General features: G+C 32.9%; 1 long non-coding RNA gene across 1 annotated transcript in view; it reads left to right on the top strand.

The window, feature by feature from the left end:
• Positions 1-9,948: 9,948 nt before the first annotated feature.
• Positions 9,949-27,233, top strand: part of LOC120892782 (uncharacterized) — a 42,558-nt gene continuing 25,273 nt past the window's right edge. Inside the window, exons 1-4 of the long non-coding RNA XR_013423642.1 lie at positions 9,949-10,081; positions 16,313-16,491; positions 20,702-20,873; positions 26,852-26,932. This is a non-coding gene — a long non-coding RNA (uncharacterized LOC120892782). The remainder of the gene's footprint in view (positions 10,082-16,312; positions 16,492-20,701; positions 20,874-26,851; positions 26,933-27,233) is intronic.

Raw genomic sequence — 27,233 nt, 5'->3', positions numbered from 1 at the left:
TGTCACCCACCTCTCAATTCTGCTTTTCCTTTGCTGTCTCCTTTTTGTGTTATGAGGAGACTGGGACTTGCTGCCTAACTCACCTTTGCCATCTTTCCCCTATTTTAAAAGTATTGTATATCTTGTCTTCTATACAAAACAATGTGAAATTATATTAAGTCACTGTTTTAGGCAGCTTTTTAGCTGTAACAAACAGACCTGACAAGAACAATTATAGGAAAAGAAGTTTTTTTTTGGGGGGGGGTCTCACAGTTTCAGAGGTGTCAGTCCCTAATGGTGGATGTCATTCCTCAGTGCTTGAGATGAGACAGAAGACCAGAGTGGAAGAGTGTGGTGGAGGAAAACAGCTCAGCACATGGAAACAGAAGGCAGAGAGAAAGAAAGTGGGGAAGGGTGGGAGAGAAAGAGAGAAAGTGCTCTCCCTTCACCACATTCAAGATATCAGCCCCAAAGGTCCACCCCTAAGGACAAAACCCCTCCTGTCAGACCCCTACCTGCCCACAGTTCCCACCCAGTTGATCCCTATGAGGGAATTAATGCACTGATTAGGTCAAGGCTTCATAACCCAATCAATTTGCCTCTAAGCTTTCTTGTATTGTTTCACAAGTGAGCTTTTGGGGGACACGTCATATCTAAACCATAACAATCACTAACTCCTTGCATGTTGACCTTCCTTTTATCTTTGAAAAGGAATGAAAATAAAGCCATTTACTCTTAAGAGTATACTACTTACTTAAGGCTAAGGGAAAACAAAAGCACTGACAAGCTTGAGAGTCAAAGTTCTCATCTTTCAAGTAAGAATGCAGTCACACATCTAAGGGCCAACAGTTCCAAAGATGTCAGAAATACAGTGTACTGGGGAGAAACTCACTAGACTTATCCCGGTCACGAGATTTGCTTCATTATGTATTCTCAGTTGCTCTCTTTCACCCAGTACTTTAGGGATGTAGACGCTTTTATTAATTCAATGTTATTAAATTTGTCACTTTTCAATCGGACCTAAATAAAAGTGTTTCCTGTGGGGAAGAATTTTATTGAGCTGCTTTTGAACACTAAACTTGAAAGAAAAAAAAATAGTTGTACTCTTAGTTCATTTATGTTCAAACTCTTTTTATTCCCCCTTCTCCCTTCCAAAGTTAAGAAAAATACATATAAGTGAGAATAATAGATAGAAATGTCTTTTCCTTCCATTTCAATGCTTTGATGTAGGCAGAGATATCTCCTTTTGTTTTGACAAAAATATTTATTAAACCTTTCATCCTTTCATCTCATCTCCCAGAAGTCTTCTTGGTTCTTCCAGCTGGAAAGAATACCTCTTCTTTGTATCTCTGGGGTACAAACTCTGGATGATTTCACAAACACAGTTTTACATTACAGCTTCTTCCTCTGAAAGGATCACTTCTCCCAATTTGAGTAAGTTTCCTGGAGGCTAGAGAACATGCTGCAGTTAGATTGACATCTCCACAGAACCCACCACCATGCATTACACAGAGTGAGGCTCAGTGACTATTTCTTGCAATATTTTGTCATGCTGCACTTAATAACAGGGTCTTTTTATTTTTCTTATCAATTTTGGCAAATTAAGTTTGGTATTGATTTCATATTTTCTTATATTCTCAGGAGTTGTTTGCCAGTCTCCTAAATAATTCTTACTTGTATATATTTCCTTCTTTTTCTTTATTAGTTCTTTATTAAACTGCTAATCAGAATCATTTGACATTTTAGTGATATAAATTTATTTCTAAAATGTACAACCTATTATTAACTATTTTCCCTTTCAACACCATAGAGTATGGAATCAATCCTATTTTTATTGGTTAAATCAACATGCCTTTATTGAATGCCTATTAAGTGCCTGGCATATACACTGATAACACAATTGTGAATAACAGGTTCCCAGTATGGGTGGAGGAGGATCATACAGACTGAAACTTGGTGTCCTTTCAAAATTCATATATTGAAATCTGAACCCTCCATGTGATGGGATTTGAAAGTGAGGGTTTGGGGAAGTGATCAGGTTATAGGGGCAGAACCCTGATGATTAACACTGGTACCCTTAAAAAGGGGACCTCAGAGAGTCCCTTACCTTTTCTACTACATGATGAGCACAGAGAAAATGACCTTCTATGAACTAGGAAGTGAGCCCTCACCAGATGTGAAATCTGCTGGTGCTTTGATATTGAACTTTCTAGTCTCCATAATTGTAAGAAATAAATTTCTGTTGTTCCTAAGTCACCCAGTCTATGGTATTCTGCTCTAGCAGCCTGAAGGGACTAAGATAGTATAGAAGATTAACTCATCTGATAAATACTACTAATGTCAGGTGTAAGGTAAAGGAGCATTTGGCAGTGGCACAAAATAGTTTTAGGGGTTTAGAAATCTAAATCATGGGTAGGAATTCACTTGGAAAATAGAGTTAAAGAAGAAACTCTGTATGTCAAAAACTGTGCTTTCTTTGTTTTTATTTGTTTGTTTTTGATGCCTTCTTCTGATCAGAATGCTGTGCCTTGATTATTATGAATGCTTTCAGATTACTTGATCGCCAAAGGCAGTTTTCACTCCTTTCTTCTTCATCAACCATATCTTCTTTTGTGTCAAAATGGTATGAATTTACTCTCTCGGAGGTTTTTTCAACGTCTCAAAAATATTTGTTTTCCTAGAAAGCTTAAGATATAATATGCAGGTTACAAATTTCCCAAGGATAGAATTTTTCAATTCTTCTGACCTCATTTCATTCTAGTTTTAAGATATTGCATAGGAGAGGGATATGAACTTACTTCTTCCTAAGCAGCTTTCTCTGTGAGTATCAAAATATCAGCACTTTGGCCAGAGGCAAATTGATTTAAAATATATTGGTATAAATCACAGATGGTTCTCTTTCCTCACCCTGCCATGCCATTCCACGCCCCCCCATCATATTTTGAAGGGCTTTTTAAGGCATTCTCATGTTTCTCACCCTCCAGCTTTATTCTCTAGTAGTTATTATCCAACTAGCTACTTCAAAGATGGTTGTTAAACATATAGGTAATCATTTTACTTTTAATTAAAAATTGAGCTTCATTTCACAGTCTGGATGCATGGGATGCAAGGATGCTGTCTGCCTTTCCAAAGTCATCTTCCAACACTTTCAGAGAACATAGAAAGTTTAAACATTTCATTATCCACTTATTCAATAAAGTCTGAATTAGACATAGAAATGCTCAATTAATGGCCTTAATCAAATGAAATAATAACCAGATAAAAGAGGAATTTTTTTAAGGGACTGTGTCATAACTACATTAGAAATTTGGTGAATGTGTTACCACTAGGAGGCAACAAATATGCCTGGATCCCTGGAGAACTACCCTGTCAACCAGGAGTGTGCAGAAGACTCTGGGTATCAGTTATCACTTAGGAGTTGAGAGGCTTCATAGAGGACAATTAGAAGAATGTCTGTTGCAATACATTAAGAAAAATGTGTCCTTTAAATTTTAGGCATCATCTTTAAGGTGATAGTTCAATTTCTGCCTGTTTAAATGCAGACATCATATATTAAATTCAATACAATGCAAGAAGTGATTTGAGAATTCAAATGTGAATATTCAGCCATTTCTTTTACAAAGTTCATAGTTAAGTTGAGATCTTGAAAACTACTGTTGAAAGGTTTTGATAAATTCTGTAAAAGAAGGATAACAAGACAAACAAACAATGGAGACTTTCTAAATAATCCCTTGGAGTTTAAAAATAAATAATATATAGTTTAGGAAAGGAAATAAAATATTATTTAAAATATTTGAGTCAAAATAATCTATTTACTATCAAAACATGGTAAGTGCCTCATACCTAGACACATCTGGTGAAATTACAAAAGTTTGGGTCTAAAAGCAAATGATTTAAGGTTATAGATAGAATAAAAAAATTACAATGAGTGGGTGAAACTCAAAACGACTTTAGATTATTTATCAACAACAGTGCACTTGAAAATGCAAAAGAGAAATTGAGTTTGGTACTATAATTCTGCCATGGCTGAATATAAGATACAACGATAAAGAATAGCTAAGTATGGATCTGAAAGATGAGAGTAAAAAATAATTAAAAGTGAACCCATTGATTCTTGATGCTTGAAGTACATGCATCAATCACCTAAACCTATACCAATAATATACTTACAGTGTTACTACTGATAAATTAATTGGAACTAGATTTCCCTTTCAGTCATACTATTTAGTGCATTGTACTATATATAGTAATCACAATATTCTAAAGACTCTTTTAAGACTCAGCTTAAAACTACAAAGTTTTTCTATAGATAATATAGACAAAACACAAGGTTATAGAATCAATATTAATAGTATAACTGGCAGAAATTTGAAGGATGAAGGAGATGTAAAGTGCAGGCATTCTAGATGTCTCATCTAATATACAGAGGGCTAATTGGGCAACTTTAGGGTGATGGAGAAAGACAAATTTAAGTAGATTACTGAATTTTATAAATGTAACCATGTTAAGAGCTACAAATTATACTAACGCAAAGATTCAAAAGGTGGAAAGAAGATAAAGTAGAACACATAAACTCTTTTCTTTTAGAAGTTCAGTAGAGAAAATGGGAAAGAGAAACTGAAATTGAAAAGTGGTCATATTTATTTACTGTAAGCTTTTCTGTATGGTTTGATTTTCTTCCTCTAAGTGAAGGTCTACTCTCAAAAATAAAACACTTGAGGTATAAAAAGGGGGAAATATAAAGTACTAACAGCAAGTGCCTCTTGGTGAGAGCATTTTAGGAATGATTCTTCCCTTAGATGCTACCTGCCTGGCACAATTTTAAAAATATATTATTTTTATAATAAAATGTGTCAAATAAAATTTATGCTCAAAAAATGATAACATCTGGTTTAGCACAATGTATTTCAAGTAGACACAAAATATTGCAAATTACTATATACATATGTAGAGAGGGATGATTTTAAAGACTATTTTTAAAGAATAAATATATATAAAAATACATATATATACTCTTAAACATTCAAGTTAGTTTTATCACAAACATCTTTAGTAGAGCTGTAATGCTACAATTGATAGTTTTTTTGTGTTGTAACTATTGACTTAAGTTCCATGTAGCCCATATAAAAGAACAATTCTAAAAATTAAGCTGTAAAGTAAAATGCCTTGTTACTACATAGAAAATAACTTGTTAGATTTAAATGAGTCACTCAACTGTGCAGCACTAATTTATAGCCATTATCTGTAGAGAAATAGAGCTAGCACTGACATTAAATATACCATATGATTCCTTTATTATAAATTTCATGTTCTCCTCAAACTCTCTAACCGCAACCATATGGCTTTCATTATGTTTGTTGCCATTTGTTATGCCCGATAAGTTAAAAATTTTATTATATATCGATTTCCTGCTTTGAATGCCTGAAAACCTTTGTGCTCTCAACACCATCATTGATCAGATATCAATTATTTTTTACTCTCAGACCACAGAACATATTAAACCAATTCTGAATTTATCTGGTACATGCGAAAGGGCCTGACCCCAATTTTTCTGTTAAAGGCCTTTTAGCTTCAGTTTTAAGAGCAATTTGGTTTCTGACAATATTGTGGTGCTCTTGCCTAGGAATCCCACTTTGTCATTTATTTGGCTGGAAAGCAGGATTAAAACAGTGTTTTGGGAAACTTGTAGGGATTTTGTGGCTGCTAGTTTTGATTTAATCAGTGTCTGTAAAAACAATTTAGAAACACTTTATTTGGAAAATGAGTTGTTTTACTGGTAGTCATAAATTAAATTTAAATGTGGCAGGTAATTTTTAAAAATATACCAGTAAAAAGAGTGAATATGCATTTTCTATCCTAAATTCTATTACTTGTGATTTTTAACATTCCTATTTGTATTATAGGATACACTATGGGATAAGTAATGTCCAAAGAATGACAACTGAATAATTGCTGATTCTACCCACCCCTCAATTTTATATTGAGATGCCTGTTTATTTTTTAACACATATTTGAAGATACATGTTTTATTCTAAGCACAAAAAAATTAAGATAATATACATTTTAAGTTTAATCAGTATGAGATATAGCATATAAAGTTAAATATTTAATCAATTAATATTTTAGTATTTTCTAAAACATGAATTTGGTGAAGCCTAAGGATTTTCCAAAGCATTATTTTCTATTAAGCAGGGTACTTGTAGCCTACATGATAAGAAAACTAGATAGGAATAATAAACCTCTATGATAAAAAGCACTTTTGTTTTTTAATGCTGTGTGAAAATTAGGGATGTATAGAAGCAAAAAATTTGGCAGTATGAAATCTAAAGTCAGGCAAAACTAACTTGGAAACAGTTATACATAAATTTACTATTTATTGAAGAATTTTACTCTCCTCAGTACTCAGAATTAAATGAGATTATGGTTGTATATGAAATTTTTCTGGTATATATTATGTAATAAAGAAAAATTGTTTCATGAGTTTGATATATCAGTATCTCAATCCTTATCTACTTCCCCAAATTTGCCTGTTGACGGTTTTTAACCTGATTTACCAAGAAAATACTTTTATTATTTAGAAATGATAAACAAGGATTTGCCACATGTTGATTTGAAGTTTAAAAAATTGGTTCCTTTTATAGCTATTTCTTATCTTGTGGACTTCATTGCTGTTAAGGCAGAGCTTCTTAAAATTCAATGTGCATTTAAATTACTTGAGGATCTTGCAAAAAATCAGATTCTGAATTATATGTCTGGAGGAAGCCCTGAGGTTCTTCAGTTTTGAAAATTCACCAGTAATATTGACTCTATTGGACCGCGGAGGTGGAGATCAGTACTTGAACTGCAGCGTGGTGTTTCAAAGATGTTGCACAATATCTTTTCCTGTACTCTCCCATCATGTGCTCTCCTAGCACCCCAACTGTACACCCTTCAGGTAACTTAGCCTTCTGTCTTGTACTTCCTTAGCATTGTAAGTTTTATGAAAGTATGTCTGCTCTTATTCACGGGACTCTACCTAGCACACTCAGTGTCTGAAACTGCAATAAATGCTTGTTGGCTGAGTGTTGATGAATCCCAAGTCAATAGAGAATTCTATGGCTGAAAACTAATAGGAATGAGGATATTGAAAACCATGTCGTGAATGTAATTATGAGCAATTGGCTATAAAGAGTCTTATATAGTTATTTGGGTGAACATAAGTTTTCAGCTCATGGGGGTAAACACCTATGAACATGAATAATGGATTGTATGGTAAGATTTATATGGTAATATTGTGTTCAGCTTTGTAAGAAACTGTCAGACTATTTTCCAAAATGGTGATGTTATTTTGCATTCCTATTATCATTGACTAAATGCTCCTGTTGGTTCACATCCTCACTTCCAGAAACTCTTATTCTTAATCATCTTGCTATATAGCGTATTAAAGAAATAGACTTGTTGGATAATTTATCTAGCATGTTACTAACTAAATACATAATTAGAGCTTTATTTTTAAAGAAGTTTAGTTTAAAAAATTAAAAATCAATAAAGATAAGCAATTATACATTTCAGTTAATGTGGAATCAGAACCACAATAAAGAAGCTATTGGAAAATATATAAACAGTGAAACATAATTTGAAACAATTTATCTGTAATTACACCTGGAAAACCTACCACAGTAATGTATTAGGAGTACTTACTGACTGTATTTGCAGCATAAAGTGTCCAATAAAAGATGATCTAGGACTTAGGTCTGTTCCCGGTGGAAGTGTGCCTTTAAGATGAATGATCACTCCAGTGACAACCATCTTCTGTAATAAAAATAAGTTTGGGGTCTCAAAGAATACACTTAAGATAAATAAAATTTTGATAGGGAAATTAGTAAGCATCTAATTTTTCATTTTAGCAAGCATATTTATTTTAAGAATAAACATATTTTCAAGACTTTTCAAGCTTAAAAAGAAATCTATGACATACTATTGTAATTGTTTACTTTTATTCATGTAAGAGAAAAAGAAATGTTCCAGGAGAAATTTAGATATGACAATGGCAGGAAGTTTGGAGGTGTTTCATTATGCTTGAGGGATTGACACTCAATGGCAAATTAGAAAATGTTAGGCTTTAAGAAAATATAACAGAATCTAAAACTTTCAGAACTCTCAAATATCAGCACTTTTGTGCTCAAAGACAAACTGACAAACATAGAGATATATTTGTAAAGTCTGCACCTCTGAATTTAAAAATCCTTATATAATTTTAGTATTATGTATATAGAGGATTTTGAAAAATGTATGTGGTCTATTTTGAAAATTGTGTAATTTGAAATTCAAGTTAAATATTAAAATTTATTTCATGAGAACCACTAAAAGTCAGTGCTGGTCGTGGAGCTATGATTTCATTAATTGTAATAGTGATTAAAAAGTAAAAAATGGAGTCTGGAAAAGTGGCTAAATGATACAGCTTATACATAAGACTCCTGGGCTCAATCCTGACATGAAAGTACTTAATAAAGAATGAAAAAATGCATCTGACATTTAAGCATTATAAATGTCTAATAAATATTTGTTTTTAATATAACAGTATTATTGAGGGATAATTGATACACAAAACACTCCATATTTCTTCTCCAATTCAGTAAGAGTGACATAGGGACACTGGCATCAAAATTAAGATAATGATCATCTTGAAAGCTTCCTAGTGTCTACTGTCATCCCTCCTACATACATTCCCTCTCCTCATGCAACCACTGATCTGATTTGCCACAAAAAATTATATAAATGGGATTATGTGGTATATATTATTTTCATTTGACATCTTTCACTCAACGAAATTGAGATTTGTCTATGCTGTATATATTGATAATCGTTCATTCCTTTTTACATAAAGTAAAACTCCCTTTAAATGAAGAGAAATTTTCATTTTGAAGTGGAGCCTTCATTTCTCTGTAGGATGTATAGAAAATAAAATCCTGAAACAAAAGTTCCTATATGTTGTTTTGTAGACCATAGAAATTTGTGATAAATAAATAAAATTGCCTTACTAGTATATCACAAGAGAATTTTTAACTATTACTTTACACATAGCTATTAAAGCATAGAAAGTAGTTTTACTGGAAAAATAAGTTGTACAGTATTCCTACAAACTAACATTAATCTATCAAATTTAGTTAATGTTCATGTTCTTAGCAGGTCATTCATTAAAAGCAATAGTCATTAAAAACAATAGTGAATTAGCCAGAACTAGGGTTGAGAACATAAGTGCTGTCTGTGTCAACTGGAAATTTCTTCTTGAAAAGTTCTTCATAAAATGTAAATTTTCATATTATGTATATCCAGATGCATGGAAAGACAAAATTTTCAAAGTTTCCTGTTTTGAACCACTTCAGGATTCAAAACTTCAGGGTTTTTGTTGTAGTTTTGTTTGGGGGTCCTCTTTGTCTCTAGGGAAGCTGTCCAATTTTCCATCAGCAGTCATACTATAGAAACAGAGTATTTGTGATTCTGGTCAACTTCAGGCAAATATGCTTCTATACTCAGCACTTTTTGCCTTCTGCCACTTGGGGTTAACCAAGATGCCCAGAGCAATGGGATAAACATATACAGAATTTAATAGCTCTGCTTCAAATAAAATCTCAAATGTTAACATTAACATGAACAATATAGTAACAGCTAAATATTACCTTTGTAGGCATTTCTTAAAACCATTCTCATGGCAATTATGAAATATTTTACAGTAGTTTATAAATAAGCATGTAAATGTGCATAAAATATTCTTAAATTTTTACATATCAAAATTTTCAATTTAGCTTTTGTTTATTTGATAATTATATTTTTAAGCAAAATATGTCTGTTTATAACATATACATACATGTAAACATAAATATATTAATAACATTTTAAGGTTATTTTGAACTTCTATCTAAGAGCTATAATAGGAAGTTTGGAATTTGTTGTAGTCTTTTCCTAGTTTGTTCTTAATTTTTAATTTGCTTCTTTTCTCAGGTGTTGCTGTAGTTTAGATCCTGAATGTCCCCTGAAGGACCATGAGTTGGAAGCTTGGTCCCCAAGGAGGTGCTACGGAGGGGTGTAACCTTCAAGAGTGGTCCTGGTGGGATGTCTATTGGTAATTGGGGTCATGCCCATGAGGAGCATGGTGGGAACCTGCCCCTGCTTTCTCTCCTTTGCTTCCTGCCTGTGTGGTTTTGCTCTGCTATGTGCTCATATCAGGATGCCCTGCCTCTCCACAGACATAAAGTAATGGGGCCAATCCGACCTCAGGGACTGTTAACCTCCAAAACTGTGAGGCAAAACACATCTTTTCTCCTTATAAGTTGATTACCTCTGTTAATTTTTTTTATAGTGAAGAAAAACTAACCAACACAGGTATCTTAACATATTTCCTGATTGAGGGAATTAATTGTATTTCACATTATTAAAGATGAAGAAATCCCAGAAAATCAGAATTATTATTACTTTTACTGTTTCCAGATAGACAGGGAATATAAGAGGTTAGACATCCTTAGTTAATCTTAGGGAATTAAATCTACCTGAGTAAAACCAATTGGAAAGGATTTTTTATCTCAGGCTTTGGGCCTTTGTTCTGCAATAACTGCAGCCATTTAAAGTAAATTGCCCATTAAAGTACCACTCCAGCTTTTGACAAATTGCATCAAACTGTTTTCTTCCTCTGGGGAAACACAAACCTGAGAATGGTGGTTTTATTTTTTCTGCTTGACATATAGGTTGCCTGAACCAGTAGGCTAAAATGCTTTTTGGTGCTTTATTGGACAACCGAAAGAGGTTATATATGGTCCAGTAGAGCCCAAGTGAAGATATTGAATTCTAGCAGCTTATCTTGTGTGATGACAAATAATTGGTCATGCTGTCATATCATTTATCATTTTGAAAACAGTTCTCACTTTTAAACCATGTTATTTAAGAACAGTGTAACAGAACTGATAAAGTCTACAAAGCCCATTTTTGCTTAAGAAATTTTGAACCATATGGAAATAATTCAAATGTCTGCCAATGTACAAATTCAAAGCATTGCTGTTGTTAGCAGTAACTATCTTGCTTACTTGATGAGAAAGTTCAAGTTGCTAAGGATAAGTAAGTAAAAATAAATCAGTTTTGATGAAAATATTCTGTTAAATTAGCTATAACCAAAGACCCAAAGCTAAACTAACTATATAATATCAACTTAAATGTTAATGGAATTAAAAACATTTAATTGTTTTTTTAAGCAGATTATTTTAGTTATTTGAAAACAGTACTTGAATTATTGGCAGTAACCTTAAAATTCACTGCTGTGACTGAAAGACCCCACAAGAACAATTTTGGAGGAGAAAAAGTTTGTTCCGTCTCAGGGTTTCACAGGTCTTAGTTCATAGAAGGCCAGCTCCATTCCTCAGGCCTGAGTTAAGGCAGAACATAATGGCAGAAGAGTGTGGCAGAGGGAAGCAGCTCATATGATGATCAGGCAGCAAAGAAAGACTTCACTCTCCAGATACAAAATATATTCCCCATAGCCATGCCTCCATTGAACACTTCCTTCAGCTACTCCCCACCTGCCTCCAGTTACCACTCAGTGAATCCCCTTAGGGATTAATTCACTGATTAGGTTAAGTCTATAACCAATCGTTTCTCCTCCAAACCTCCTTTCATTGTCTCACAAGTGAGCTTTTGGGGGACATCTTATATCCAAACCATAACATATATATATTTTTTTCATTACTAGTGTAAAGGGACAGATAAATGAAGATGGTGGAAATATGAGAATAAGACAATAATTCTATAAAATCAGCCCACTGTACTGACTCCTCACATACTTTCTTTGGCTCAAAACAATCTGCCTGCCTGCCCCATCTGGCCTGAGGGGGCAGGATATGTCACATTCCTCAACACACTGATGCAGGGAGCAAATGTCTGGCAGTCAGTGTAGATAATGAATGATGGGGGTCTGAGTATCACTTGTTATTACACTTCCCAGCTCAATGGGTTGTTTAGAGATAACTTTCAGGATGGGATCAGGATTGCACTTACCAGCCCAAGGAGTTGCTAAGGTTCAACCCCTGTGCTCCTACTCCTTCCTAACCTTAGTCACACACATAGAGAAGAAAGAGAAGGTGTGGGGTTTGAGGGTCTATAAAAGAGCAAGATACACCCACTCCTGCAGACACCCAGTTCTGGGCCCCCTTCTTTTCAAAGAAGTCTATTGCTATCTCTTTTCTTAAATAAAACTTGTTTTCTACAGTTGTCTCAGCATTTCTTAAATGTTTAATCTCCAACACCAGGGGACAAGGGACTGGACCCAGAAGTGCTCTATCACTGAGCTACATCTCCATTCCTTTTTTAAAATAGCTTTTCATTTTGAGACAGGATCTTGGCAAGTTGCTGAGGCTGGCCACATTGCACTCCTCCTGTCTCAGACCCCGAGTCTCTGGGATTATAGGCATGTGTCACCATGCCCTGCAGCCATGATTCTTTTTTCAGAGTATATTAAAAACGAAAAACAAAAAACAAAAAACAAAAAACAAAACCTAAGAAATACTGTCTGCATTTTTAAAACAAAGCTGTTCACTTTAGCTTTGATCATTTTTCTATTGTGGTAATAGAAAATTTTTTCAGGCTCTCAACTAAGAATTCTAACTTACAAATGTTAGAAGATGGGCATTATACTAAAAATAACTAAAAAGTTACTTAAATGTTTTGACCTTAGGAATCATTTTATGATCTAAAACATTTTCAGAGAGTATAAAATCTACTATTTCCTACTGGCTCAGTAGTCTGGAAAGTTCTGAAAAGTGTCACGTTTTTGGACTTTTGTAACTTTGACATTTTTGAAGATAATAGGCCTGCTATTTTGTAGGCTACTCTTAAATTTGGACTTGTTGGACATTTCCTATTAATTAGACTCTAGTTTTGCACATTCAGAAGGAATATTGCTAAAGTGAGACTATTCCTGTCAGGAATCTTGTGTTTTTATTTGTCTCATTATTTGTAATATTAATTTAGATTAGAAGTTTAATGTCATGTCTGCCAGACTTCATAGTAAAATTACTCTTTTTAATTTAGTAATGAATAAATTTTGTGGAGAGCTACTTTGAGACTGTGTAAAGATCTCATTCTTTACCTATTTTTATCTGTTTAATTTATTTGTATAATCAGTAAGTTTATTTCCTTTTATGCCTAATACCTAAATTTGACCAAAAGGAGACCCTTTTCTGGCACAATAAGATTGTCCAGATTTATTTTCTACCTTCCCTGCCCCAGTCAGTTATTTCTTCAAGGAGGCCCAATTACTTTTAATAAAGAATGATATTCAGAAACCAAGTTCTAGCAGCTAGTTTTTTTTTTTTTTTTGCATTAATTTCTTTGGGATCATGTGAGCATGTGTATGTGCATACTTATAGCATATATAAATGCTGTATATAAATTGTTTTAATCTATTTTTTTTAATAGAGAGAGAATGAGAATTTCTTTAATATTTGGTTTTTTTTAGTTTTCAGCGGACACAACATCTTTGTTTTGTACGTGGTGCTGAGGATTGAACCCGGGCCGCACGCTACCGCTTGAGCCACATCCCCAGCCCTTAATCTCTTAGTAATATATAGTTGAAGATAGTAATTTGTGTGCATTTGTATGCATTAATTTATAAGGTTTTAGGGACTAAAAATAGGTTAATATTGGCTGAAGGATCTTAGTTGTTCTCAACTTTGGCTCTGCATTTTATGCACCCGAGGGAGCTTTAAAAACCTACTAAAGTTTGAGTTCACATTCAGAGTTTTGATTAGTGTTCTTGGGTTGCCTGGGCATAAAGATTTTTGAAATCTTCCCAGATTATTCTAATGTGCACTCAATGTCGAAAGTTTGAGAATCACTGTTTTAGACTAAGATAATCTCTTTCTACATTTAATCCAGACAATATCACCTTTTCACACTTGCTAATGTTGTTAACAAAGCCTCCTAATATGATTTATTAAGGACCCTTAATCCCTGACTCAACTGAAGCCAATTAGTCTAGTTTCTCATTCAAAAAAGTTTCCTAGGGATATAGATATAAAAGACATGTCTAGAAAATAAGTAAATTTACATTAGTTACCTGGATTAGTTAATTTCTCAGTTTAAGATCTCTTTTTGCTCTATTGCCTTAGGTGGAGTCTGGAAGCAGTTCTCTTTTCATCTCCTTTCCCATAGGCTAATGCCACCATCACTTTGGCCTTTTGGACATAAGCATACTCATCATTAGAGAGAGTGTGAAAAAATCAACTTTACCAAGTGTTCTTTTTTCCCCCAAAGTTTTATAGTAGAACTGAGCTTCACCAACTTTCCTATACCCTTCTCTTAGGTTGTATGAGCAACAATCCTTATAATCAGGATTAGTCCAACATATCTGAATTTCATATACTTGGCAGAATTACCAAGTATCCTTATTAAAGCAAGCAAACAACACCACAAAATAGATCCTTCAGCCCCACTGCCTAGTTTAAGCAGCAGCAGATCGTTCTCAGGAGAGCACCATTGTAAAGCTTGCTAACCCCATGGTAGTGAAATATACTGTAATAGCCTCAGCAGCAACATCTACATGAGAAGTTTCTTATGTTTATTGAGTGATTGAGTGTAATGAACTTTCGTTAGCTCTGCTAGCTGTTTCTTACTTTGCTCCTTTCACAGCTGCTAATGTGAAAAACATTGAAATCAGCAAGTTTCTGGCTGTGAGTAAGCTAAAAGTGGCTTTTGAATAATTTTTCCGCCTACATAGCAAAATTTCTCTTTGACAATTGGATGTTATTTGGGGTTTCATACCAGGAGGAAGAAGCACAAGCAAAGTTCAGTCATTTGGGGCATAAATATTCTCTCCCTCTTTCTCTCCTGTATGTATATATTTGTAACTATTATTTTTCTTTCTTTTTGAGGCTTATGATTGATCTGTGGCATGTGGCCCCTTGTGTACAGCTGTGCAAAAAATAGCCTAAAAAAATTTTTTCCAAAAGTTATTTGGAGCTTCTCTTGTTGCAATTCTAGTTTCTTCCTCACCTGAGTGTCAGTTTTCAGAGAACTAGCATCACATGGGAGTGGGTACAAAAAACACACATGAAAGTCTGTTAGAAGATTATGGTATTAAATTTGTGAATGCTTGTTTAAAGTAATTTTCTACTGCAAAATTTAATCAGAAATTTTAATCGTATCTCTGTTTACTGATGTTAAATAAAAATTTAAAGGGTACCAATCCATAAAAACAGATAAAAATCTTCTCAAGAATAAATGAAAGGAAGTAATAAAAAGTCTTACTAAGCTCAAGTGTCTCCTATCAACAGCAGCTGATAAAATATTAAAAGATTTGCCTTGTGTAATGTCTCTGGAGAGCCGTCTTACTGATATACTAGCCCATGATTGACAACTCTGAGACCTTGCTGGAAGCCACAAGAGTATGTCTATAATATTATGCTCAATTGCTTAAATCTTTCTTCCTAAATGGGTCTAGAAATAACATACCACCAAGTGATTGGCTTTTAAGAAATTGAACATTCTTTTCAGTTCTAGCTGAAGTTGAATTTGTCTGGAATTAAATATTATGTGGCATAAAGAATGTGAAAATAAAAAAAAGAAACCAAGATATTGTATCTAAGGATGAATGATATATTTAGGAAGGGTTAAGATATTACTGGAGGAAATATCATGGGTAGAAAGTGGTTTCTATGTCTCAATAAAGAATTAGTAATATTTATTGACACATTTAATGTACTTGACACTGAACTAAGTAATTTATGTGCATTGTCTTTTTTGATCTCAGAATACCCTGTTGCATAGGTGATCATATCTCCATTTTTCTTGGGATAAGGAGCTGAATCTCAGCAACATTAAGAAATTGCCACAGTAAATATGTAGCATAACTTGAATTTGAACCCAAATCAAGCTCACTAAATGGCATGACAAACTGAAATTGACTATGAGTGACATCCTCAGCACAAGAGCGATTATGATGACTTTAAGAGAAAATGTTGGCTAAAAGGAACACTTGTGAGAGGGACAGGAAAGAACACAGAAAATATTATTTATTTCTCAAGTTCTAGGGACTTGGTCTAATGGAAAGGATAGAAGTAGATAGAAATCTGAGGATATTTTGAGATTTATTTGTGAGAAGTGTGACTGCAATGACCAAGTCATGCAGAGTTTGGAAGTGGAATGTTTTCCTTGTTTATTTTTGCATCACAGAATGATTGTCAGTGCAGTGAGAACTAAACTACAGTGTGACAATCTCCTGCTGTGAGGGCTTTGAGGACGCCTGATTGTGTAGTTCATCTCCCCTTCACAGAGTATAGAAGAAGTGATGATAGAAACTATCTCTTTCCAGTGACTTTCAGAAAACAGGCATTATGGAGGATCTGGAATATGAAAACTGAAACAAAAATCAGAACATTATTCCCAAGCCCATGTGAGACAATTTTGTGGAAAAGAAACTCCCAGTGGAGGTTTGATGAGAGTGGAGCTGATTTTTATTTCAGAAGGAAGTGATTAATAAGTAATCAAACTGTAAGTAAAGCCATGAACATAAATGTGTGCTTTAAATTTATCTTTTAAAGTTGCTTCTATAGCATCCATTTCTAACTTAACCCAAGTTGGTTTTAACAGTCACACCCTGCCACCTTTGGATATCCTAAAATTTCCCTTCCTTTCATGGCAATTTGTGACATAGTCCTTTTGTACCTCATCTCAGTGACCCCCAAACCGTCTACTTCCCATTGCTGCTTACTCCAGTAAAACCAAGAAGTTAACACCTTTAGGTGAATAAGTTGCCCCTTCATGTGTTTTCTTTAAAGTCGCCTCTCTACAACTCTTGTAGAAAAGCCTGAGGTGATGCCCATGGACCAAAAAGAGACAGAGTTTAGAGGTCACTGTTCTCTCTTACTTTCTACCCACTGCTTAAGTACCCCATTGTCTCCGGCATTTCCATTGAACTCCTGTTGCTGTAATAAAATTCTTCAATTTCATGTATTTTGGTTTTACTTTCTCATTGTGTCTCCTCTGAAACATGCACAACATAGTGTTTTTTGCCAATTTACTCAATCTCTTTAATCATAACACCCTCGAATTCACATTGTACCTTTCAATTTGATACAATATAGAGTACTTTGCATCACCAAATTTTATACTGAATCAAAAAATTATCCTGAATTATAGCAATTTTATGCCCAAATTCCATTTCAAGTAAGTCAGAAGATAGTATGTTAAATAGTACTGCAATCAGTCAGAAAAATAGCAGATTACAGTCTTCAAAAAGATACTAGTTTTACCAAAACGAGTACTTATTATTCATGTGTCCATTTAGAGACTCTTCTCAAATAAAAAAAAGATGAGGATACAATGACAAAAGAATCCTTGAAAGGTGATTTTATCTTGTTTTGATGAAACCAGCTCTAAAGGAAATTTTTAGGATAACTAGAAAATTTTGAATATGAAATGAATTAGAAGATGTTATGAAGATGTTAATTTTTTATTGTGGCAAAATAGCCTTAATAGAAGATGTGTCAAATTATTAAGAGATATTTTAGTATCTGAAATTTACTTTCAAATGGTTAAAAAAATAATAATAGCTACAGAGATAAGGGGAAACTATTTCAAAAAATTAATATTTTAGTAGATTATATATATTTAATTAAGTATTATTTGTTTAATTTTTATGTACTTAAATTTCTTCACAATGAAAATTTATGAAAAATAATAATTTCATAAAACTTTCAACTTTATTTCATCTAGTACCTAACTAAATATCTGCAAAGTGTAGCTCCTTCTACAAGACTGTAAGCTTCTTTAATACATAGTAAATTCCCTGAGAACATGGATTATAACAGTTATCAATTAACTTAGAAAATTTCCTGTCACATAGTAGTATGAGTAAACAAATGATTGATAACTTGTTACAGTAGTTACATCTGTTGTTTCAATAAAAAATGAAAACTTTATATATGACCAGGTTTTACTTTTTTCTCTTCTAAATATAATTGTATAATTTGGCTATTTCACTTTTCTGTTCTATTTGATTTTTGATTTTTACAACTTGAAGCTTTTTTATTGGGTTTACATACATTTGAATTGACCTTTATATCCTTTGATATTTTCAAGTTTATCCTTGATAAAATTCTCTATCTGAAATCTAATTTGACCTATGTTACTATGGCTACTTCCACTTTTTTTGTTTCAGCTTGACATATATCTTTTTACATTCTTTTACTTTAAACATATTTCTGTTTTAATTTGTAATAGATTCTTATAGACATGGTATAGTTGGACTTTGCTTTTTTGTCCTATCTGATAATCTATGTGTTTTAATTGGAATATTTAGGCCATTTATATATAACATTATTAATATATTGCAGTTTAAATTTACTGTCATGTTATTTGTTTTTTCTTTCTGGTTTCTTCTTTTCCTTCTTTCTTTTGGGTGAGTGAAATAATTCATGTCTCCTGTATCATCTTGACTATGATCTTAGTGACTCTATGTTTCTGGTTTTTTCCTTAGTGCTTACCCTTGGGTATATAATATACATTTAAAACATTTCTAAGATTATCTTCAAAAAAATCTTCTGCCACTTAATGAATTTCAGATTTTTAGACTGTATATTGCAATTTTATTCTGTATTGCAATTCTTGTACATACACTATAAACCCCAGATACACTTTTAACTTTGTCATGTGTGTGTGTTTGTGTGTGTGTGTGTGTGTGTGGTGGCTAGAGGTTGTACTCTGGGTCTCATGCATTCTAGGCAAGAACTCCACTGATCTATACCACTACCCATGTTTTTTAAAATTTTTTTGATTTACATGATTTTTTCTTCAGAATAATTAAGAAAAAACTTACATTTAAAAATATTTACCAACATGTTTATTATGTCTTCTCTGTTTCATTTCTTTGCAGAAATTACAGTTTCCCTCTGTAATCATTTTCATTAACAATTCTTGTGATTGTGCTCTCTTTTCTAAAAATTGTCTCAGCTTTTATTTTTCTGAAATAGCTTTACTTTTTCCTGTTTTTAAAGAACTTTTTTTCTGGAGATAAAATTCTATGTTGGTTGTCTTTTTTTCATTCAGCATTAAAATGGTGGTAATTTTATGATCTTATGACTTGTATAACTTCTCATCAGAAGTCTATATTGACTGCTACCTTTGTCTATTTGTGTGTAATGGTTATTAAACAAGAGATACAAGAAACAAAAAGTATCAGAACACATAGAATTGATGTATTTTTTTCTCTCTGCTTCATTGTTATGTCTTCAAATTCAATGATCTTTTATTTTTCAGAATCTAGTCTGCTGAAGATTTCACCTAAGAACAATTTCCCATCAGATGTTGCTTTTTTTATGTTTAGAATTTCCACTTGATTATTGTTGGTAGTTTTAATTTCTCTTATTATTTTTGTCTGTTTTTGTATTTTTGTGAGCATATGGAGTATATTGAAAATAGCTTTTTGTATGTCCTATTTGCTAGAGTATTCAACTCTGTCATATTCTGTGTCTGTTTTCATTGGCTTATTTTAAAAAAAAAGTTAATAGATTACATTTTTCTGTTTCAGGTTATGTATAGTAACTTTTTTACTCCATGTTGGAAATTGTGAGTTGACTTATTTAATGTCTGTATTTTGTTGTGACACTTCAAAGACTCTTTTTTCTTTATTTGGAGAGGAATTTATTTTATCATAGATTATTTTGATCCTTTCAAGGTCGCATTTTAGCTTTGCTAGGACAGGTTCAGAGCAGGCTGACTCTAGGTAGAGAGGAACTCTATTACGGAATCTCTACCCCTTTTGAGTGGCCACTGAGCATCTCAAACTGCAGTCTTTATCTCTTCAACTGATTTAGGCTGCCAGTCTTTCTTTGTTTCCCCTTTATGTTTTCATGGTCTGGAAATTTCATCCAGACAGAAAGTCACAGTAATTTTGTGATTCATTTCTTTTATTTTCTTTGTTTCATAAATCTGATCTGCCTCTTTTTCAGTTTCTGAAAACAATTTCGTAGTTTTTCAGATCTTTACAGTCAGAAGTTTTACCTAGATTGTTATTTCTCTATAGTTTGAATAATCTAAAAGATTTCTTAAAGAATTAAAAAAAAAACTTTTGTTGAGCAAAGGCATTTTACTAACAAATATGATTACATTTACAAGCATATGATATATACCAATTTTAATAACATAGAAATGAAAAAGATATAATAACTCTAATAGGTTAAATAGGAGAATGCTAAATATAAAAAGGACTTCGAGAAATTATTGACCTGGTTGACTATTTAATTGGTACTGATGAATGTGTCATCTGGGGTAAATTGATCAAGAGTTAGAATCATCTTGATATGTCAATGTGGTTCATATAAGAATTTTGTTATTTACATGACCAAGATATTTTAATTTCTTTCATTTAGAATTTCCTCATTTTAATTTAATTCACCTCCACTTATTTGGATTCCATTGTGCTTTTTATCTCCATTCAAAGGCAGAAGAACTAAGGTGTATCTCTCATATAGAAAATATTCAATGGCAAAAAGAATTTATATATGACAATAAAAAGGGACAACAGAAAATACTGCAATATTGGTTGAAGATATGGATTTATGACTTATGACATTTTCTAGATATAGGAGAAATGTTATATAAAAGTTAGAAATACTCTAAATTTTCTTTAAAATGGTAAATACATTTTTATTACCAGTGGTTCACAGGATGTTTTTCTGTATTTTTATTTTATTTTTTGTAGGATCAAACCTAGGGCCTTATCCATTCACCCTTTGAAGGACAATGCTTTGGTGGCTTCCAAGTTTGGGCAATTACAGAATAAAACTTCTGTGAGCATCCATGTGCCTGTTCTGTGAACTTGAATATTCAGCTCACTTGGTTAATACCAGGAAGTGAAATTGCTGAATTCTAAGGTGAGAGTATATTTAGTTTCACAAGAAACTGCCAAATTTTTTAAAGAATCTGTTCTATTTTGCATTTTTATCAGAGAGTCTATTATTAAAAGTGTAAAAATAAGAAGAGGATATATCCAGATAACGAGGTAATTCTATGAAATATGTAATCTTCCAGTATAGACTCTCCTTGGAGGGCCAGGTTCACATGTAGTGTATAATAGTGTCTTTTGCCCACATTAGAGCAATGTGGTCAAAATAAAGCTCTCAGATGCTTGCACTTCTTCCACATAACTAGTTACAACATATTTCACTATCTTGTGATATCACTATCCTTCCAGATTGCTACTTTTCTTCTCTCATCAGCCACATTCTGTCCATCAATAAATAGAATTATCCACTTAAAATATGTCATATCCTTCTACTTTCCTTTGATGAAATTCAATGTAATCAATTCTGTTATTCATAATATTAATATTTTCTATCTCTTTCATTGACATGAAGATGCCATAAGAACACAGGTCTCATCTTTCCTGTTTCAGACATTTATTTTCAATGGCAAACACAGTGCTTGAAATATGTTAACCATTCAATAAATATTTATTTAATAAATAAGTTAATGATCAAGGAAGCAGACAATGTTGAATGCTCATGTAACATTCAGTGCAATCCTCTGATCCCTCTTTCCTTTCCTACAGACTCTGTTTTCTTCAGATAATCTGCTTTCCTTCTCAAGGTCCCATACTTAATGTAACCATCAAAACCTCATTATTTTTGCCAATAATTCTATTGTTGAAAAAGGTATGTGATATTTTCCTGGACAATAAGATGTAAGGCAATGTTAATGATTGGCTTCTAAGAATTATGTCCCAACCCTGAATAAGTCATATGAGAATAGACATCCTTCTTATTCCTGGATGTTGTCTAGTCTGCACATCACCTGAGAGCCATGGAATCTACTCTGTGTCCATGAAGGATAGTAGCAAAGAATACACAGAGAGTGGATGAGGGAAATGAGAGAAAAAATAATGGGTCCTAAATCTTTCATTGAGGAAAATTGGAGTTGTTGATATTGGTGTATTTTGTTATGAAGAGCATTCTATCTCTCTCATTGTTAACCAATTGAGTTAGAATCCTGGCCATAGCTTCCCAAGTCATCACAGTAGATATATTTCTTCTGGAAAATTTAGAAAAGAAAGCAAATATAATTGAAAATATATTTTAAGTTCATTTATTATATTAAAATTCATGCTTACTTATTAGTCCAGTGAATTTAAAGAAATAGTAGAGTCCAGCTCTGAGATACTGACTTAAAGTTTTCTTATTTTTTTGATTTTATAAACTGAATTTATTTATTTACTTATTTGTTGTTTATTTATTTAGTTTTGGTACTAGGGATTGACCCAGGGGTACTTTACCACTGAGCTACATCCTCAGTCCTTTTTATTTTTTTAATTTTGAAACAGAGTCTCATTAAGTTGCTGAGGCTGGCTTTTGAACTTGAAATCCTCCTGTCTCAGCCTCCCAAGTCACTAGAATTACAGGTGTATGCCACTGGGCTAGGCATATGCTCCATAAATTTCTAGGAGTATACTAAGTGCCAGAAGCACTGCTTTTCCTTATAATTGTTATTTTATTATTATTTGTCTTTTAAATACTTTTAAATAATTCATCTTATTTAAAGTTTCTTCTCGAAGAGAGATTCTGAGGTTACATAGACATCCTTTTAACGGATATATTTGTGTTTACTTTCAAAGACAATTAAAATATTTAGAAGTTGGAGGATTTTTCTGTATTTAGAGTTGTTCTTAGCACTAAATTGTTGGTAGTGTAGGTTCTGAACTGATGGAAGCCTCTGCATTTATTGCCACTCTAAAATTATCATAGCCTGTAGTCAAACTGTCATATACTTGGGAACTTTGACATCCTCAGAATGAATTTCTTTTTAATGTTTTCATTATCATTGAACAGCTCCCACAGAAAATGACTCAAGGCCTAAATTTTTATTCTAGTGACTCTTCTATGCCAATTTGTATTACCTCAATTGCTATGAAATAGCCATCTTTTAAATAGTCATTTTAAAATAATCAAAATACATACGTTTTCAAGAATAAAAGAAAAACAATAAATGGTAAAGTCATTCTCAGCTTCAGAATATGATTGATCATAATTAACCCAGCATGCCCTTTTATCCCAAAATTTCTATTCCTTTCACTGATTTTTATTGGATCATTTGTACTTGTTGTTATATTTAACAGACGTTATGACAAATTATTCTCCTGGTATAATAAAGAATTCCAAAAAAAAAAAAGCCATCATTGATTTACAAAAACACCCCTTTAGAATTAGATGAAACATTTATTTTCTTTCTTGGAAGATGGAATCCATTGATTTATAATAACTGGATCACTGACACTACTTAAATTAGATTTTAAAAACCCAGGAAAATATAAAGAAATAAAACAGTCTTAGGCAAATGAACTTTGGGCCAATGAAACCACATGCCTAACTGGAATGAGATATTATTTTTCAAAGTTTTAAAAATAACTTTTTGCAATTAACTTGGAAAGAAAGACATCAAAGAGTCAAAATATAAAGTTCATTAAAATTCATTTATTCAGTGGATGCTTTGAGTTCCTACTATGTGACAAGCATTGTTCCAAACTGTGTGTGATATAGAAATATGTTGTTACACTCATCACTCACAATTTACAATACAGTAAGGATAAAAGAAGGAAACTATTAAACACAGAAGGTTGTTGTATGTTAGATAAAATGCTTTGGAACTAAAAAAGCAGTTAAAGTAGTTTTTTTCATAGGAGATATGAGGAATATTTATTGAGTCAGAATTTAAAATAGGATGATCAGAATGGACCTCCTCTGAAGGTGATATTATTGAACTTGTAACAGATATTTCACTATATTTTGAATAACCTAACAATCAAAGGTTGACAGTGTGTATGACAATGTTTACACATGAGTGCACAAACATGCACGTAATTATCTTGTGCATATTACATTATGAGTCTGTTATTATTATTAACACATTTTACATGTGGCATATTAGACTCCAAGAGGTTAGGTGACTTGTCTGAAATAAATTAACTAGACTTTTTATTTTTTGCCCTAACTTCTCTCTTTAAATTATGTTAGTTAAGTCACTTCTAACTTGTCCAGCTCTAATAATCTATTTCTTTTATCTGATTGGATGGCCATTATGAAAAATCACATTTTATCACTTTCACATTTTGTTCAATTTTCTATAATTACTTTGAACAATGAATTATGGTTCTTAATTATAGAAGCCAAGATGTCATCGATACTATTACTCTGACTGTAGAGATTTATTTATATATAATCATTAATACCTTTACCATCTAATGTCATGATTATATTCATGAGCTTTGGCATGAATAACCCATTTAATTTGGGCTATTGAATGTCATCAGAGACACAGAAATATAGTTAAATTTCTTTTGATTAAAAAGAAGTACCCCAAACAGAGTCAAGTGTCAGATATAATAACAATCTCATGTTCCTGAGTTATTGGCTTATGGACATTATTTAATAGATTGTCAAAAATCATTAAAGTAAAATGATTTGAAAAATGTCATTCAGAACAGGTTATCCATGTAGAAAGCAACATTTAATTCAAAGTAATAAGCATTTTTGTTTTGTTACACATAATGAGTTCAGATTTCACAACATGGTGTTATTAAAAGTATTCTGTATGATTGCTAGATGTTTGACATGGCTTACTGGATAGAGTATATGAAATACAGTAAAACTACCTTAAAGATTGTAATTATGTGGCACTATACAATTATCACATAGGTTCAACTAGAAAATTTATATTTTGTTTTTAACTTCTGATATAAAAATTATATGAAATTTCCTTTCCATGAACAATTTTTCACAGAACTTTGTTTTGCTAAACTTTTTCTAACATACTTACTTGGTAATTGTGTGATGCAAGTGATAGAGCACATACAAATTAAGAATCAGAGTCTATATATTATATTGATAGGAAGCATTGGTCAAAAATTTTTGTTGAGAGAGAAGCATTGAGCATGAAATGAAATGTCCATCAAGATGGTATAAGAACAGAGAGAGCTAGGACTCTGATGCTACAGAGATTTTGGACAATGTAAAAAATTTTTTTCATTTGGCTTAAGAACAAAGGAAACAATTGAACAGGAGCTCGACATAATCAGACCTGAATTCCTCAATATTACCCGTCTGCAATGCAATTAAGAAATGAAGCAGTTTAAAATGAAGTTAAAAAAATACAACAGCAGATGCAGAGGACCACCCAGACTCAGTGTTAGTACATTAGGGATCTGTAGCCCAAACCTGGCTTGTCACCTGTTTTTCTAATAACCATGAGATAAGATTTGTTTTTGCACATTAGAAGCCTAAAAAAATTGAAAGAAATATAACATCTCATGACAGGAAAATGATATGAAATTCAAATTCATATAATGTCCATAGATAAAGTTTCATTGGAACACAGCCATGCTCATTCACTTAAACACTATTTATAACTACTCTCCTGAGTGTAAACTCAGAATCTGCAGTTGTAAGAGAGACCATAAAACAAAATGCCTAAAATATTTTATATTTGGCTCTACACAGAAAGAAGTGTTAAGTTTTTGTTGGTATAACAAAATACCTGAAACTGATGAGACTGAGTACTTTATTAAAAATAGTTTTATTTACCCTCACAATTTTAGGGTCAAATATGACCCCTGTTCTGATGATGACTTCATAGTAGATTTCATAGTAGATAGCTTCATATAGTGTGTGTGTGTGTGTGTGTGTGTGTGTGTGTGTGTGGTATGTGTGTGTGTATAACAGAGAGAGAGATCAGATAGCAAAAAAGGAAGTCAGAATAAAGAGGGGCTGATCTTCTCTTTTATGACAATCCTTTCTTGAGAACTAACTGAAGTCCCATAAAAACTACACTAATTCCACCTAAGGGCAACACTAATTATCCAATGCTTCCCACTAGGTTCCACTTCTTAAAAGTTCACCATATCCCAGAATTTCCACATTAAGAACCAAGTTTCCCATACATATATCTTTAGGAACTCAAATTATAGCTGAAATATAGCTTTCCTGGTTTCAGGTATTGTAGCAGTCCAGGCAAGAGTGAACAGTATTCTTGATACCTGTCATTCTGACTGGTGTGAGATGAAATCTTAGAGTAGTTTTGATTTGCATGTTTCTAATTACTAGAGATGTTGAACCTTTTTTCATATATTTATTGATCGATTGTGTATCTTCTGAGAAGCGTCTGTTCCGCTCCTTAGCTCATTTATTGATTGGGTTGTTTGGGTTTTTGGTGTTAAGTTTTTTTAGGGTTCTTTATATATCCTGGGAGATTAGTGCCCTATTTGATATGTATGTGGCAAAAATTGCTCCCAAAATATAGTCTCTTTCTTGACCTCACTGATTGTTTCCTTTCTCAAGAAGAAGCTTTTTAGTTTGGATCCATCCTATTTATTGATTCTTAATTTTATTTCTTACACTTTAGGAGTCTTGTCAAGGAAGTCGGGGCCTAATCCAATATGATGAAGATTAAGGCCTGCTTTTTCTTCTATTAGGCCTACGATGTCTGGTCTAATTCCTATGTCCTTGATCCATTTTGAGTTGAGTTTTGTGCAGGGTGAGAGAGAGGAGTTTAGTTTCATTTTGCTGCAAATGGATTTTCATTTTTCCCAGAACCATTTGTTGAAGAGGCTATTTTTCTTCAAAGTATAAGCAGTATGGAGATTCCTTAGAAAACTTGGAATGGAACCACCATCCCACTCCTCAGTCTATACCCAAAAGACTTAAAAATAGCATACTACAGCAATGCAGCCACTTCAATGTTTATAGCAGCACAATTCACAATTGAATATGCCCTTCAATAGATGAGTGGATAAAGAAACTGTGGTGCATATACACAATGGAATATTACTGAGCATTAAAAGAGAATAAAATTATGGCATTTGCAGGTAAATGGATGGAGTTGGAGAATATCATGCTAAAGTGAAGTAAGCCAATCCCATAAAACCAAAGGCCAAATGTTCTCTTTGGTAAGTGATGCTGACCCACAGTGGGATGGGTGTGTGTGGAGAGAATGGAGGAACTTTGGGCAAGGGGGAGGGAGAGAAGAGGAGGGGGTACGGAATAGGAAAGATGGTGGAATGAGATGAAGCATCATTACCCTAGGTACATGGATGACTGCACATGTGGTGTTACTCTACATCATGTACAACCAGATAAATAAAAAGTTGTGCTCCATTTGCGGAAAATGAATCAAAATGTATTCTGCTATCATGCATAACTAATTAGAACAAATAGAGTAACACTAAAATAAGACACAGGATCAAATGT

This window comes from Ictidomys tridecemlineatus, chromosome 7, assembly GCF_052094955.1.
Source record: "Ictidomys tridecemlineatus isolate mIctTri1 chromosome 7, mIctTri1.hap1, whole genome shotgun sequence".
NCBI lineage: Eukaryota > Metazoa > Chordata > Mammalia > Rodentia > Sciuridae > Ictidomys > Ictidomys tridecemlineatus.
This window is presented reverse-complemented; position numbering and strand designations above follow the sequence as displayed.